Here is a 15,597-nt window from a genome sequence, read left to right as displayed (position 1 = left end):
TCCTAGCAAAAGAAGAAGTATTTTGCAGACAAAAGTCAAGAGGAAAATGGATAGAAGAAGGAGATTGTAATACAAATTTTTTCCATAACAAAACCCTATATAATAGAGCCAAAATCAAAATAGTAAAAATCAAAGATCCACTGGGTACTACCACTGTAAACTTTGACAAAATAGCTAAGATTTTTGTGTTTCACTTTCATAATATATTAAATGGCTATGATAGCTTGAATATTGTAGCTCAAGAAAAAATCCTTGAAGCTATACCTAGACTGATCACATTAGAAGATAATAAAGCATTGAATAAACCTATTTAACTTGAAGAAGTTAGATTTGTGTTATTCAACATGAATCCTGACAAATCTCCAGGTCCAAATAGATTTTAGGCTTTCTTCTACCAAAAATGTTGCGACATTATCAATTTTGATCTTTGAAAAGCCATTGAAGCATCAAGAAATGGTGGATTATTTTTGTCTAAAATCAATAACACCTTTCTCACCTTGATACTTAAAAAACGTGATCCTAAAAAACCTAGGGGACTTTAGACCTATAACTCTATGCAATATCATCTATAAAATCTTATCCAAAATTTTAAGAAATTGACTTAAATCGATTCTTTCCAAGATTATATCAGAGGAACAAACTGGTTGTGTTCTAGGTAGATCGATCCTAGATGGAATACTCATTATTCAAGAAATGCTACACTCAGCCAATAAAAATAAAGTGGCGAGCATGTTCATGAAATTGGATATCCAAAAAGCTTATGACATAGTTGATTGGAGGTTTTTATGCAAAACCTTAGAAGCCTTTGGATTCTCATACCAATGGATTAATCTCATCCATCAGTGTATTTCTTCAACTAAAATATCAGTCCTTACTAATGAAACTCCTGAAGGCTTCTTTGACACTTCAATAGGTATAAGAAAAGGAGACCCTCTATCTCCTTTCCTATATATTATCATGGAAGAAGCCTTTGGGAGAGCAATAACCAAAACTCACAATGATGGAAAAATAAATGGAATTACTGTAACTAAAAATGTTCCCAATATTACCCATCAACAATATGTAGATGATACCATTCTGTCAAGTGAAATCACAAAAGAAGGAACCCTAAATATCAAGTATATCATTCAACAATATTTGGAAGCTTTTGGTCAAAGAGTGAATTCTACAAAATTTGAAATCTTTTTCATTAATACCAAACATGAAATTGAAAAGCAGATCTATAATATAATGAGATATAAAAGAGGTACATTCTCATGTAAATACTTAGGAATAGAGTTAGAAAAAGGTAGTAAAACTAATAAGGCTTGGAATAGTATTCTTGATAAAATAGATTCTAGGATAGGAGGTTGGAAAGATAAATAGCTCACAAAAGTTGGTAAAGTTACCAAGATTAAAGCAGTGTTGTCTACTCTCCCACCATATCTGCTCTCCTGCCTTCCTTTATCTAAACATATCAATGAGAAGTTTGAGGCAAAACTAAGAGGCTTCCTTCAAAATGACTTTGATGATTCAAAAAAATTGGCCCTCATTAAATGGGATAATGTATGTAAACCAAAGGAATTAGGAGGTTTAGGTATATATAACTTAAGTTAGCAAAATCAAGCATTAGGGGCTAAAATTACTTGGCATCTTTTTGAAAAGAGGGAACATAAATAGGATAAAATCATGTATAACAAATACCTAAATGCAATTGATCCCTATTCCATATTTACAATGAGGATCCTCCCTAAAGGATCTAAAAGCTAGAACTTTATAGTAAAATGTAGAATCCTTATTAGTAAATATCTCACATAGGATGTCAAAAAGGGTGATTAAGCCTTATTCCGGGAGGATTCATGAGATGGGTAGCCCTTACCAGATAGCATGGGGATCCTAGATAACATCAAAGTGCAATTAGTTAAATAGTTGGCGTGTAAGGTCAGTGATTATAAAACTAAAAAAATTACTTATGGAATCACAAGTTGGGAATGGTAATCTTTGGAGAATATAGACATGGAACCAACAGTTAAAAAAGGTATACAAAAAAATAATTTAGGAAAAGAAAATTGTAATGCCCCACCAAGGGATCCAAAAAAATTCACTAAGTTTGCCAAACAATTTTTTTTTTTATAACATGAAAGGAAATACCACATATAACTTGTACATAATAACGGAAGCAATAACAATGTCCATCTAAAAGTAAACATAACATATATAACCAATTTCATTATTTAAGAATCCCTTAACGTTGTATCACATCTAAATTAACTATTCATCTAATATCACATCCTTGAAATAACAATGATACATCCAACATTCCTAAACCATATACAAGTGTCCTTTTAGAATTACATTTCAAATTGCTCAATCATCCACTGTACATGATACAAGGTATGAAAAGCTTAAAACAATAAACATCCATGTAAATAAACTACATCATCATCTAATATTAATCCATGATGCAATAACATAAATGAAACCACGTGTCATAAATGATACATCATCACAAAAATATAACATCCGTCATAAAGATTAAACAAAATAAACTAAGTGCACGGTTTCTCCCAACCATAAATAGCATCATTAGACCATCGTGGATCCTAGCCATCCCTCTGTGCGTAACATTCCAAAGCACCAAAGAGATCATCGGTATAAACATAGTAGGAATGTCACTCCTAAAACATCCTACTAACATACAAGGTAATGCATAGGATACCATCATCTAACATATGCAAATCATCAATATAAGAAGCATACAAATAAATACATCCATCATAAGGTATATCATCTATCATAATGCTGCAAGAGTGTAATGAAGATAAATACCAACCAAGAATGCTCTAGCCACGGTGTCTTAGATGGATCTCAAATGATAAGAGTGGAAAATACAATACCACCCGACCGCGTGGTACCTAAGTGGTCCACTCCCACCGTGCTGAGGAGATAATCTCAAGTCTCAAACAGGCTATCCATAACACATAGCACAAATCTCTATAGTCCAGGAATCCTAAAAGTATACTAACTCAAAGGTTTCAATCACACACAAAAATTGACATTTAATTCTCAGAGGCACACAAAGACATGTAGGAAACCTACTATGCAAGCAGAAAAGTGTCATCGCAATTATCACGTACAAGTTACCCTGGCAGTTAGCTAAACTCCATGGGTCCATACTGATCTCATGCGGCCACTAGTATCCTCTCATACTGATGAGGCATACTACAGAATGCACGATTCCAACCATGCATTCTCACTACTCCCATCCTAGCCTGTACAAACACTCAAGGCATGGGCGAGAACCAAAACAATTATCTTTTTTAGGTTCATTTAATCCGCATTTAGTGTGTAAATGTTATCACTTATTAACCAAACTTACAATGAGTTACCCTGGCAGCCACTTAGGGCCCCGACTCCCATTGCAAGCCACTTCCTGAAACTACAAGTAAATTACCTACCCTAAGCTCATGGAATCATAAAAATTACCACAGTCCTATACAAGTGACTGTAAAGAAAATCCAAAAGATAAAAAGAATCATCAAATATCCATGATAAAAGCATCAAATATCCACAATAAGAATCATCAAATCTCCAAGATAAAAATCATCAAATTTCCATGAGCATCTGGAAAAGCATCCATAGAAAATCATGACCACAACAGTTCTCTATTGGCAACTGAATGCATTACTGATAATCATAAGTATCCATTTGTTCTCAATAACCAAAATATATCTCAAAATAAATCAAAATATCCATTGGTTCTCAACAAGCAACTAAGAATATCTCAAAATCATACTGATCGAAGACTCCAAAATGGTTGAGTCAAACATGTCACAACATGACATCATCAAGAAATAAATCCACATTTCAGTCCCATCATGGCGACTAGAAAGTAATGCAAGGATAACTGATCGATGACTCAAAAATGATTAGCTTAAGTGTCTCATACACATACATCTCAGCTTCACACATGAAGACTGATGAACAAATACAAACATTTCATAAAGTATACAATCACATTACCATGGTTGGGTTTATAAAGATCGAGACCAAATAAGATCAACATGCCAACACATCTCATAACCCCCGAGCCTCTGGTAACAACCTAGGACTAGTCAACACTAGTTAACCCAAAACTCAAAATAACAAGCATAAAGAATACACGATGCAAACACATGTTTTGGTTTTTCTATATTACATAGTTGAATAATGTGTAGGGGTTTCTAGTTTTCTGTTTGCAAATATACTTCAAGTGTCTTAAGTTTCATCTACAAGTCAACCCATTTGTTTCCCGATAGCATTATCCGTCCATTAATTAAAAATAATACTTTAAGAATAACTTAAAGATAAATATTCACTAAATTGATTATCATTGACCTTTAATTGTTCTCTTGATTTAACTATGATCTATATTCTAATTGATTAACTCTTCTTTAAGGTTACTTCAACTTTTCGAGATAATCAAATATCATTATTCATTCATAAAAGAACCAATGAATAAAAAGATTATAACTTAATTAAAATGATCAATCTAATCCACTAATTAACTTAGGTGCACAATTTCATGATCCATTAACATTTTAATGGTTAAAACTCAATTAAGTATCTCTAACACTTAAGCTTCTTAATTATAATCATTATTAAATTGTCACTAATAACTGTTAAAATATCTAAGTCATTATTCAAGTTATTAGAATAAGAATTATCAACTTTGATATCAATATTTTTTTTACAATCTTGTTAAAAGAATAATAATAAAAAAATCTCTATTACATAACTTAATTATTAATTAAATCTAATTAACTCTTATTAATTGATTTAATTAATAATTGTATAACCATAGCAATGTTCCAATTAATATCAGTTGACTAACTAACTAACTAGAATTCTATAAATTAAAAGTCAACTATAATTCAATATTCAAATGATCATATTAATAATTCAATAATAATTATTGAAAATCTTAAATGACCATATTCGTCATCTTTCAAAGAATATCAACATTCCCTCAACAAATTTGTATTAAAATTAATATTTTCGAATAAGACTCTATCGCACAACTTAATTATTAATATCATAGTTATATTATCAACTCAATGAATATCAATTGATTAAAAATCAATTATAATCCAAATCCAAAATTTAATATCTTTTACCAAACTTTAATCATCAAATAATCTCATCTAGATTAACTCTAATCGAATTTATTGATAATTATTTAAACCGTTATTTATTAATAGTTTGTTGGATCCAAAAAACATTAATAAATAATAAACTCATCAAACTATTATTTTCATAAATCCCATTAGTTAATATTTGACTAACTCTTAACACCATAAAGTATTCAAACGTATTAACATAACAATTCAATCTTAATCCAATATCATTTAGAGTTTCTAAATTTAAATCAACATAATATAAATTATCATCTTACAATTATTTAATCAATATTAAAATCAACCATTAGACTCCATTTTCTAATTGTTCTAATAATATTTTATCTATAAAACGTTGTTTGAAAAAGATCCCTATCACGAACCAATAAGACTCATTGTAGATTTTAACATGAATAATCTTCAAATTCTTAACATTATCATCTTCATTAAACAACTCTAAAATTGTTTAATATATATTAAATAGTATTCAATATATATTATAAAAAGTCTACTATATAAACTATATTAGAATATCTTTTGTTTTAATTTTCTCTCATTTAAAAATCCATTTACTTAGATTGACTAATAATTAATTACACTTCTTCTACTATTAACTAATCTTAATTAAATTTGATTTAATTAGATTAGATAATAAAATATATAAAACTAATGCATATTAATAAGATTCTAATAAGAAAAGATTTCCATAATATCTTTAATTCATTTCATGCTTTGATATATATTATTTTTGTGAAATTTAAGCATAAAGAACTCTTAGTTATGAGAAATGGAGAAATATTTGTCCTTAAATAAAATAGTCCCAGTATGACGGCCATATCTCCCTAATGAACTGTTGGATCGGGTTGAATTTAAAATATGTTGGAGAGGGCCAAGTTGCTTCAATTCTGACTGGAGTGATCGAATAAATTCTTCACAATAAAAAGTTATGAATAACTGAGTTCGGGTCTATCCAAGGGGCAGCGATAGGACAATTTGTGATGAATTAAGAATTTTCTCTTAAAATGTAATTGTTCTCTAAATTTATTCAATAATTTCACTAATGGGTTTGGCCATAAATCTTGAATCCATTTTCAAATCTATTTTAATTTGATTCTAATTCGAACCCAAACCCATTTAGATCTAATTTCTTCCTTAATTGGATCTAAGATTTTTCTATTGTTTTTTTTGCAATCATACATATCTAGATTCCAATTTAATTGTAGATTCAATCACAAAGAGTATTCGGACACATATAACAAACATGATGAAGACAGGAAGAGAAATAGTGCAAAGAGAATATGCAAATATCACGAGTGCACCTGGACATTGATGCTAATCCGTCATGCCTCAGAAGTCCATAGAAAATCTCTTCCTTCTCCACCATTCGCAATTCCTCCAAGATCCAAGACAACCGAAAACCTCCAAATGACTAAAAGTGCTAGAAAAAGCATAGAAGCATGTAGAAAATATATGAGCATATGAACTTCTCCAATGCATGTAAGCTTTGAAGCTTCCATTTTAAGCTTGTAGCTTCCATTTAGCTTGTCTTAAGCTTCTATGAATGCTTGAATATAAAGAGCTCTCAAGAAACCTTTGGAATGCTTCTTGAAATAGCTGGAAGGTGTTACCAACTAAGCATGGGTCTTTTCCAACCTTTTTGATGAGTCATAGAGTTGTAGACACCTTGTGCTTAATTGATGCACTAACCCCCATGTTGATGACACATGTTAATTCCCATGCAAGCTTATAATTCCAATTTACTTTACTCTTTTCAATTTAGTTTATTTATTTATTAAGTCTCATGCACTAACTTTAATATCTCCACTTTTCAATCTTAATATATTTATATTTTAATCATATGAGATTTATAATCTTTTAATAATTTAAAATATATTTTTCACTTTTAAATTTTATTTTCCAAAACTTTATTGCTAAAATATTTATTAGCTTTACTAATAATATTATTTAGTCATTTATTTAAAAATGAGCTCCAAATATATTATTATTAAAATAAATATTGTCACATTCCAAATTTAATATTATAACTTTTATCTTCCAATTTAATTATTTTATTTTCAAATTTAATTATTTTATTTAATTAGTTTTTCAATTAATTAAATAAAATAAATATTAAAATATCATATTAATTTTTTATTTAATTAAACCATTAATTAAATCTTTTAATTAAGCTTACTTAATAGAAAATACTCCAAAGACTCACAAAGGTAAAAATACGAAAAACCCATCATAGTCAAAATACATACAAATCAAACCAAGGGGTTTATATCACGAATTACATCATCTAACGCATTCGAAGGGCACTCAACTTAGATACTTGTCCTAATTTTTCAATTAGAACAAATGGCTTAAAGGGTTGGGATTTGGACTTGAGAATTTATCTCCCCTCTCTTATCATTGAGATAATGTGATAGGGTATGCTCATCCTAGCAATTCAGGAAAGTTGATACTCAATCCCTGTAACCTGCATAAAAACTATGCATGCACAAGCACAATATATACTAAACTAAACAGGTAATGGCAGGAAGTGGTGCATCGTGTAGATCTCGACTAGTAGGTGACTACGACTCCCTTCTTTAACCACATCAGACACACCATACAAAAGCAAACACACAAAGCAAACATGCACACCATACACATGCAAGTATGGGGTAAGTATACATAAGAAAACACATATGATAATAAATCATCTTACTAATCATCATTAATAACTGCAAACACTGAAAATAATCATCATACATACATAAAATGTAGAGTCTAAGTAATCTCATCACATATCAACTGAATCCATAGCACAATATCTGATAATCTCATAATAATGTTACTAACCATCAACATGAAACTAGCTCTAAAAGAGTTCAGCAACAATAACAAAATGCGAACCAGGGGCAGGCACTACAAAAATAAAGTAATTAGAAAGAAATGACAATCTCATTTGGGCATCATCAAAAGATGGTAGATATAGTGTTAAAAATGGATATAGAGCTATCACTCATTCGCAAAGATGGGAAGAAGTGAATATCCCACTTAAACTCTATTGGGATTCATCTTGTCTATCAAAGGCAGGTTCCTTTTTATGGTTGGTATTTCAGAATAGGATCCTAACTACTAACAGACTTCATAAGTTAGGTATTGAGGGACCATCAAGATGTGTGCTATGTAAGCAAGATAGTGAAAATATTGATCACATCTTATATAGATGTCCATATACACAATATTGATGCAAATGGCTCAGACAAATGCCAGGTTGGACCACCCTCATGCTGGAATGCCTATTTGATTTCCTTAAGGGTTGGCTAATAGATACTAGTATAGGTATATATAGTAAAATATGGAATATTTTCTCATCTATCCTTATGTGGGGGGTATGGAAAGAAAGGAACAAAAGAATATTTAGTGACTAGGATATGCAGACAAATGTGATTACTAAAAAAATTGTGGCATGTATAGTTGAGACTTTAAACATTCACCTAATGAAAACTTAGAAAGAGGAAGGGTCATTTTCAAGCTGGGTTCTCTTAATGAAAAAGAATTCAAAAGACCTAACTAATCCACTACTTATTTATAAAAAGAAGAATAAAGAGGCGAGGGACAATTGTAGATGGATCCCTCAACTGATTGGGTGGACCAAGTTAAATTTTGATTGAGCCTCAAGAGGCAATCTTGGTTCTGCTAGAGTTAGATGTATCATTAATAGTGAGTCTAGCAAGTGGAATGTTAAAAGGGCTAAATCCATAGAACCAACTACTAACAACCTTGCAAAATTAGAAGCACTATAAGAAGGTCTCCAAATTTTTCTAAATTTAGCTTTATCAAAAATTATTATTGAAGGAGATTGACAGATTGTCTTAAATGCCATCAAGAAAAGGACAATGCCTAATTGGGTCTTAAATTCAAAATGAGAAGAAGTACTTAATATTTTGGACTGCTTTGTAGATTTTCAGATTCTCCATATTTTATGGAAAGGTAACAAAAAGGTAGATCAGCTAGCAAATAAGGGTGTTGATAGTGAGAATATTTTAATCTATGATGATTAATAGTCTTAAGATGAATCTCTGATAAGTCTTGTAACTAGAATCCCTCCATGGCTTTCGCTCGCTCTTCCACCCTGGCACATTTTCAAAATACGTTGTTTGCATCTGCGTCCATGGTGGAAGGTGCCTGCGATGGTCCTTTTGCATCTTGCTATTTTCCTTCCTGTTTCAGCATTCATCTAGTGGCTGTCAGAGATGCTCCTATTCTCTCAGTTCCATTTGCGAGTGGGGCTTCTTCTGCGGGTGGGCTTAGGGTTCTATCTACCCCTCATTCAGCCTCTACTATGAGTGGGGGTAGGGTTCTATCTAACCCTAGTTCAGCTTCTGGATCTCTTACTCCTAGTTTAGGCTCTCTTGGTTTCGAGGGAAGCACTTTTGCTGATGTGGCTACCTTTGAAGCTGAGTTACATGGTGCTTTCCCTCAATCCATCTTATCAGGGCCCTCTCAAGTTTCTCCTGTAAGTGCTTTAAAGCCTATTAGGGTTTCTCTTGATCCAAAATTAGTTGAAGATATTTTCCATACAGTAGAAGAGCTTTCTTCTTTTGCTACAATTTTTTACTTCTATGGCTATTGGCCCTCTCTTATTGATCTACATGACTAGATCTCCAAGAACTGGATGCCATTGATAGATAATAATGTCCACATCTTCCCATGTGCAAAAGGTTTTTTTATAGCTAAGTTTCAAAGTACCAATGATAGTAAGATTATTTTATGTTACAATAATTTCTCTTGGTAGGGAAGATATCCACTTATGGCCAAACCGTGGCATATGGATTTTAATCCACTCTCTGAGTCCTTTAATAAGTTCCCTATCTGGGTCCAGCTCCCTAATCTTTCGATACATCTTTGGCCTGATTTGATTTTTGAAACTATTGAGAATGCTATTAGGGATTTCTTATATGTGGATATTGACACTTTTGATATTCTCCATTCAACTTGTGCATGCTTCCTTGTTGACTTGGATATTTCTAACAGCCTTCCTGAGGCAATTTTCTTGGATTCCCCGAGGGGTTCTGGGATACAAATGTTGGATTTCAAGCATATCCCTTTTTGTTGCAGGAAATGCCACTTGAGAGGTCACATTGCTGCTTGTTGTGTTGCTAGGAAATCCAAATCTAGGTGATCACCTTCTTGGTGGTTACTGGCCTCCTTTGAGAACTACACAATGAAACATTCCTTGGAAGCTCCTACAAATTCTAAGGCTAAGCCTAGTGATCATTCTGAGAAAGTGTTTGAGGAGGTTGCTTTGGTGAATTAGTTCTTGGATGCTCCTATGGATTTTGTGGCTCAGGATAGTGATCCTTCTAAGCCAGTGGTTAAGGAGGATGCTTTGGTCTCTTCCCCTGCTTTGGATGATCCTCGTAGGGGCCAGACGTTGGCTGATTCTCACAAGGAGTTTGTTATGACTTCTACGTCCCTTTGGTTCCACAAGTCTTTATCCTCTGAGGCTTGGGTGGCTGAGGTAGTAAAGATTGAGGACGGTTGGATTGCAATTAAAAGGAAGAAGACTAAGCCTTCTAATCCCCCTTTAGATATGACCCTTCGATCACATAAGGGAAACTTCAAATCAAAAGGAAAATCTTATGTTCCCTTATGCTGACTGGGTTTTCTGTGATGGTGAACTGGTTAAATTACTGGTTTGCTGGATACTAGTTTGGGAGGCTTTTTAGGTCACTTTTCTCCAGTCTATTATCTTTCTAGGTTCTAGTATTTTTATGGTTAATTTTTTTGTCACATCTGTTGGTCTTAGGTCCCTGTAAAACTTGGTTTAGTTGTTTAGCTAGTTTTAGGTTCGTTTAAAACCTGGTTGTACTTAATGGTTTATCTTTCTCTTTGATCAAAGGGTTTTGGGGCCCCTCCAAAACTTGCTTTTACCTTAATCTAAAACATGAATCTCTAGTACATATAAAATTTCTTAATACTTATTTGTAAGAAAACCAATAAAAACAATAGCAATTTTAAAATATAATTGGATAATTCAGCTAAATTAGCCCTGATGAACAACTCAAGTAATAAGGATACAAATAATATAACATCTCCATCACTTGTAAATTCACATATCCCAATATAAAAATACTTAAATCATACATATATAAATGCATATCTTCTTATATAAACTTGTAAATTCACTTCATGCAGCAAACATAGGGGAAGACACAGAATAATTAGTAAGGATCTTTCAAAAAATGGATAGACTTAAAATATAATTTTAAAAAAGAATATAAAAGGTGTCTCTAATTTAAAATAACAACTCTCTCAAATAGGAGTGAAGATTAGAAAATTAATATGAAAGAACTTTTATGAATACCATTTGATTATTTATCAAAAGAGCTAATCAATATCTAGGATGTGTCTTTTATAATTTTCATCTTAAACATATAAATCCTATTTATTACTTTCCTATTTTACCAATCATTTTGTGACACTAGGCATCATCATATATCATCATGATTCAACTCTATATAGGTGGCATCAACTAATGATGTCAAAAATTGATGTTCTTCTAGATCCTTCACTTGAGGATTGCTAGTATGTTATTTATGCTTATAATTATTCCCTTCTCTTTCAGTCTAATCTAGCTTCAATACTAATATGGAAACTGATATTAGTTTATTCCATGCCTTGGAGGTGTGGACCATGGCATTTAGAGGCAATGTGAAACCAAAGAGATGGAATTGACTATCAAACCTGGTGGATGACATGACTAGGATTGTTGCGAGTCGTGTCTTAAGAGAAGGTATTTTCAACTATGATTTCTCTCAGAGAACTAACAGTGACATTACAGGGGCATTCATAGGTTGTCTAACCAGAGCCAAAGTAGAAAAGTGGGCAATGATCAAACTTTGCTTTAATATTTTCAGTCTTGTATGGTGTGTGGGTTTGGAAGAAGCTATTCTAAGTATAGATGGGAAACTTAGGATTCCTCTCCCAGAAATTTATATGGCACATCCACTTGGTAGTTTTTGATTTGGCCATTTTACTTATAGGCCCCTCTCTGATTATCTAAGAGAATGCTTTATTTTTTTTAGAATGGCCGAAAATGGAAACCAACATCCATTTTCTTCTCAAGTGTAGAGGAATCATAGAAGACTATAGTAAGGCTAGGCTCAATAACTATCTCGACATCTTCAAGTCTTATATTAATCTAGGTGTGGAGCTCAATAATCTGGAAGCACTAGAATTATGTATCCCTAACATGGAAAAGTCAAGCAAGGAAAAGAGCACCTTTGAATTACCACTGAATTTCCAAACAAAGAACACCAAGGAAATCACAAAAATCATCATGGTGTACTTGAAATAGGAGTATGTCATGATTTGGATGACTTATGCATGTCAATTTTGTTTGGATGTCAAAGTTTATGGATTCCATAAGATCTCTTGGTGGTTTGTCTTGTTTTGTTTCTCCTATCCTATCCTTGGCCTTTTGTGTCTGGTTAGCTCTTAGTTAGGTCATTTTGTCTCCTCCTTTTTAGTTTTGTAGGCTTTGGTTATCTATTGTTGGTAGGTCATGTATGCCACGAGAAATTAATATGAATGTAACCAATGTTTATCTAATTTTAGAATAAATTATATATAGCAATCTCATATTTGATTCTTTCCAATATATGTAGGATAATTTTAGGATCTGTTTGTAGGATGTTTTATGATTGTTTGTTTATACATCAAAAATTTGGCACCTATTTTAGGAGGTTTGCGAATCTAGTAGCAATGTATAGAAGCTCGAGTTCACCCTTATCCAAAGATCTCTATCTATAAATTCCTATCTATATAGATATATATAAATGTTATTTGTATATTAGTTTGTTGGGATTTACTTTTATGTTTTTCTTCCTTCGAATGGTGTAAGTTATTAGGGTTGAATTTGTTAAGGATGAATAATATAAATTTTATTTTGTATTCATTAGGTTATTGATTCAGCTGTGATAGAGGAATTGTCTCCAAAATGTAAGAGATTATCAAGTTATATACTAATCTTGAAAGAAAATTGAGCAGATTTTGATGATTTAAGCCACTCAAGAAGGGTGAAATTGGGTATCAGACTCTAAATTAAGCCAGATTCAATTCTAAAGGGAACAAATTCATAATATGTTAATTAAAGATGGAATTAAATTAACAAGTAAGGGAATGAGTCTAACTTTATGTTTGGGAATTATTGATCAACAAATGTTCAGTTAATCTCAGATAAATATAGGACTTCTATATAAAACCTATGTTAAGTAGGACTCAAAATAATTGACAATGATTCTTATTTAATCTAAAGATTATTGGGTTCAAGCTTGCATTATAGATGAATATTATTTTTGAGTTGGAGAGAGATCATCCATAACTTTTATTGATTTCAAAACTCTTTTCCATATTGTTAATCGAAAGAATCACAGTCATATCCAGCTAGGAATTCAAGGATTTCTAAATCAATGTTTTTAACTAACATCACCAATATCCATTTTAAGTTGTATCACTTATCAAAAGGTTAGTAAGGTGCAATCATTTCATCCAAAATAGCTAAAGAAGAGGTACCTACAAAGTATATAAAGATCTGGTCAAATCTGTCACTCTCATCTTAGATATAGAATAATATAAATGACTGGTATAGAGATCATTAAAGTTTACAGAATTTAGAGAAGGGCTCTAGTCATTCTATTTGTACATAAAAATAAAATTTGAAAGACGTGAATTGGGTTATGGCTCTTTCAATAATGTAATAAAAAAGGACTACAGTCTTGGGCAAGACTAGAGGTTTTCTTCTCTGTTCTTTCCTACCAGTGCCTATTTGAACAGAGATACTTTGATGTAGTATTATTAATTTAATATAATGAAGGATTTTTTCGTTTACTGATAAAAAAGAAATCACAAATATTTTAAGCTTTTAAATTATGAAAAATATTTTTTACTAATGTGATTGGCTTAAACTAGCTTACCTCTTATCTAGGAATTTTTTGTAACAACAATTTAATTTACATTTGATATTATTGTCGCCACTTTTGTAGGCTATAATTCTATTTTTCCAACTTTTAAATTTCAAAATATAATTATATTTTCACATTTTAATCCTTGGCAAATCTAAATTTTATGAATCACATATAATTAAAAAGATATTTACAAAATACAATGAAGATTTCTAATACAAATAAACTTAAAATAAGTATTTAAATTGTTTATAAGTTATAGTTGTTCGACTATTGATAATTAAAATTAAAATTATTTATTCTTACCACTATATAAAATAAGTGATTATAATTATGTAGTTTATTTATTACTTAAACTATAGTTAATTAAAATTAAGATTATCATTAAAAGGAATTCATAATACTTTTAATATTATAATTATAATTTGTAAAATTTTAATTATCATTAATGATATTAATTTTATAATAATTTATTATCTCCACTTTAATTTTTATTCTATTTTATTTTTACTATAACTAAGAAGGCAAGTACTTAGCCACTAAGTGGCACTTGTTACTTTTGAATCACCTATTTTCATATTTGATGACATCACTAAATCTTTGGTTTGCTTGTTTTGTACTACTTTTTGAATGATTGTTTTAAAAAAATATTTGGATGGCCTGGTGTTTAATCATGTTGATCTAAATAGGCCCAACCTGCCAGGTCCATTTAATATTGTCCTTAATTTTTTTGATAAATTAATAGTATTTTAAAAAAATTAATTTTTGGACCATTTCTCGACTTATGCTTGTCATTCTTGCATAGGGGCCATGCTAATCTTCTTTGTATCATTCCAATTTTATTGGATGTATCCATAGAGACAAAAAAAAATCTAACTGAAAAAGATTACAAACAAAACAAACATAATAATATATTTTATTTGGAGAAAGATGTGGAACAAATAATAATATATAATAAAATATGTTATAATAAATATAAAAGTATAAAATAGACATAAAATAGTAAAATATTAAGAATCTATAAAAATATGCTTTTCTAAATTTGAAAACATTCTTAATTAATAATAATCATATATCTTGTTAAACTTATATTGGTAATAAAAATATCAAATTAATTAAGAAGTTTCTAATTTCATACTTTGTTATGCTTTGTTTTATTTTAAAAATATTAAAAATATTAGTTTTAATACTTTAGATAAAATAACTATATATTTTGTAAAATAAAATATGTTTATACTATTTAAAAAATATATATCGATAATAAAATTTCACATTCTGTCAATAAATGTATGTGTCATTTATGTTTTTTTTAAAAAATTTAGCATGAAAATCATAAAAAAAATTGATCCATATGATCATCAAATTGCAGGCCTTGAGCCTACCCACTCAAATTTAGATAAATATAACCTTAGAACCTCTACCTAAATGATTAAGTGGGATGTGCAAAGCTATTCCCATGATTGAAAATTTTCATTTATGTGAAAACTTTGTATCATACACCA

General features: G+C 30.8%; 1 non-coding gene across 1 annotated transcript; it reads right to left on the bottom strand.

Annotated features, from left to right (window-relative positions):
• Window positions 1–14,854: 14,854 nt before the first annotated feature.
• LOC149566838 (U6 spliceosomal RNA) lies at window positions 14,855–14,957 on the bottom strand. The gene has a single exon (XR_016363208.1). It is a non-coding gene; the product is annotated as a U6 spliceosomal RNA (small nuclear RNA).
• Window positions 14,958–15,597: the final 640 nt, after the last annotated feature.

This window comes from Cupressus sempervirens, chromosome 3 (genome assembly GCF_028749045.1).
Source record: "Cupressus sempervirens isolate cs-2001-9-10 chromosome 3, ASM2874904v1, whole genome shotgun sequence".
Taxonomy (NCBI): Eukaryota; Viridiplantae; Streptophyta; class Pinopsida; order Cupressales; family Cupressaceae; genus Cupressus; species Cupressus sempervirens.
The sequence above is the reverse complement of the archived record's forward strand: the minus strand, read 5'-3'. Positions and strand labels throughout refer to the sequence as shown.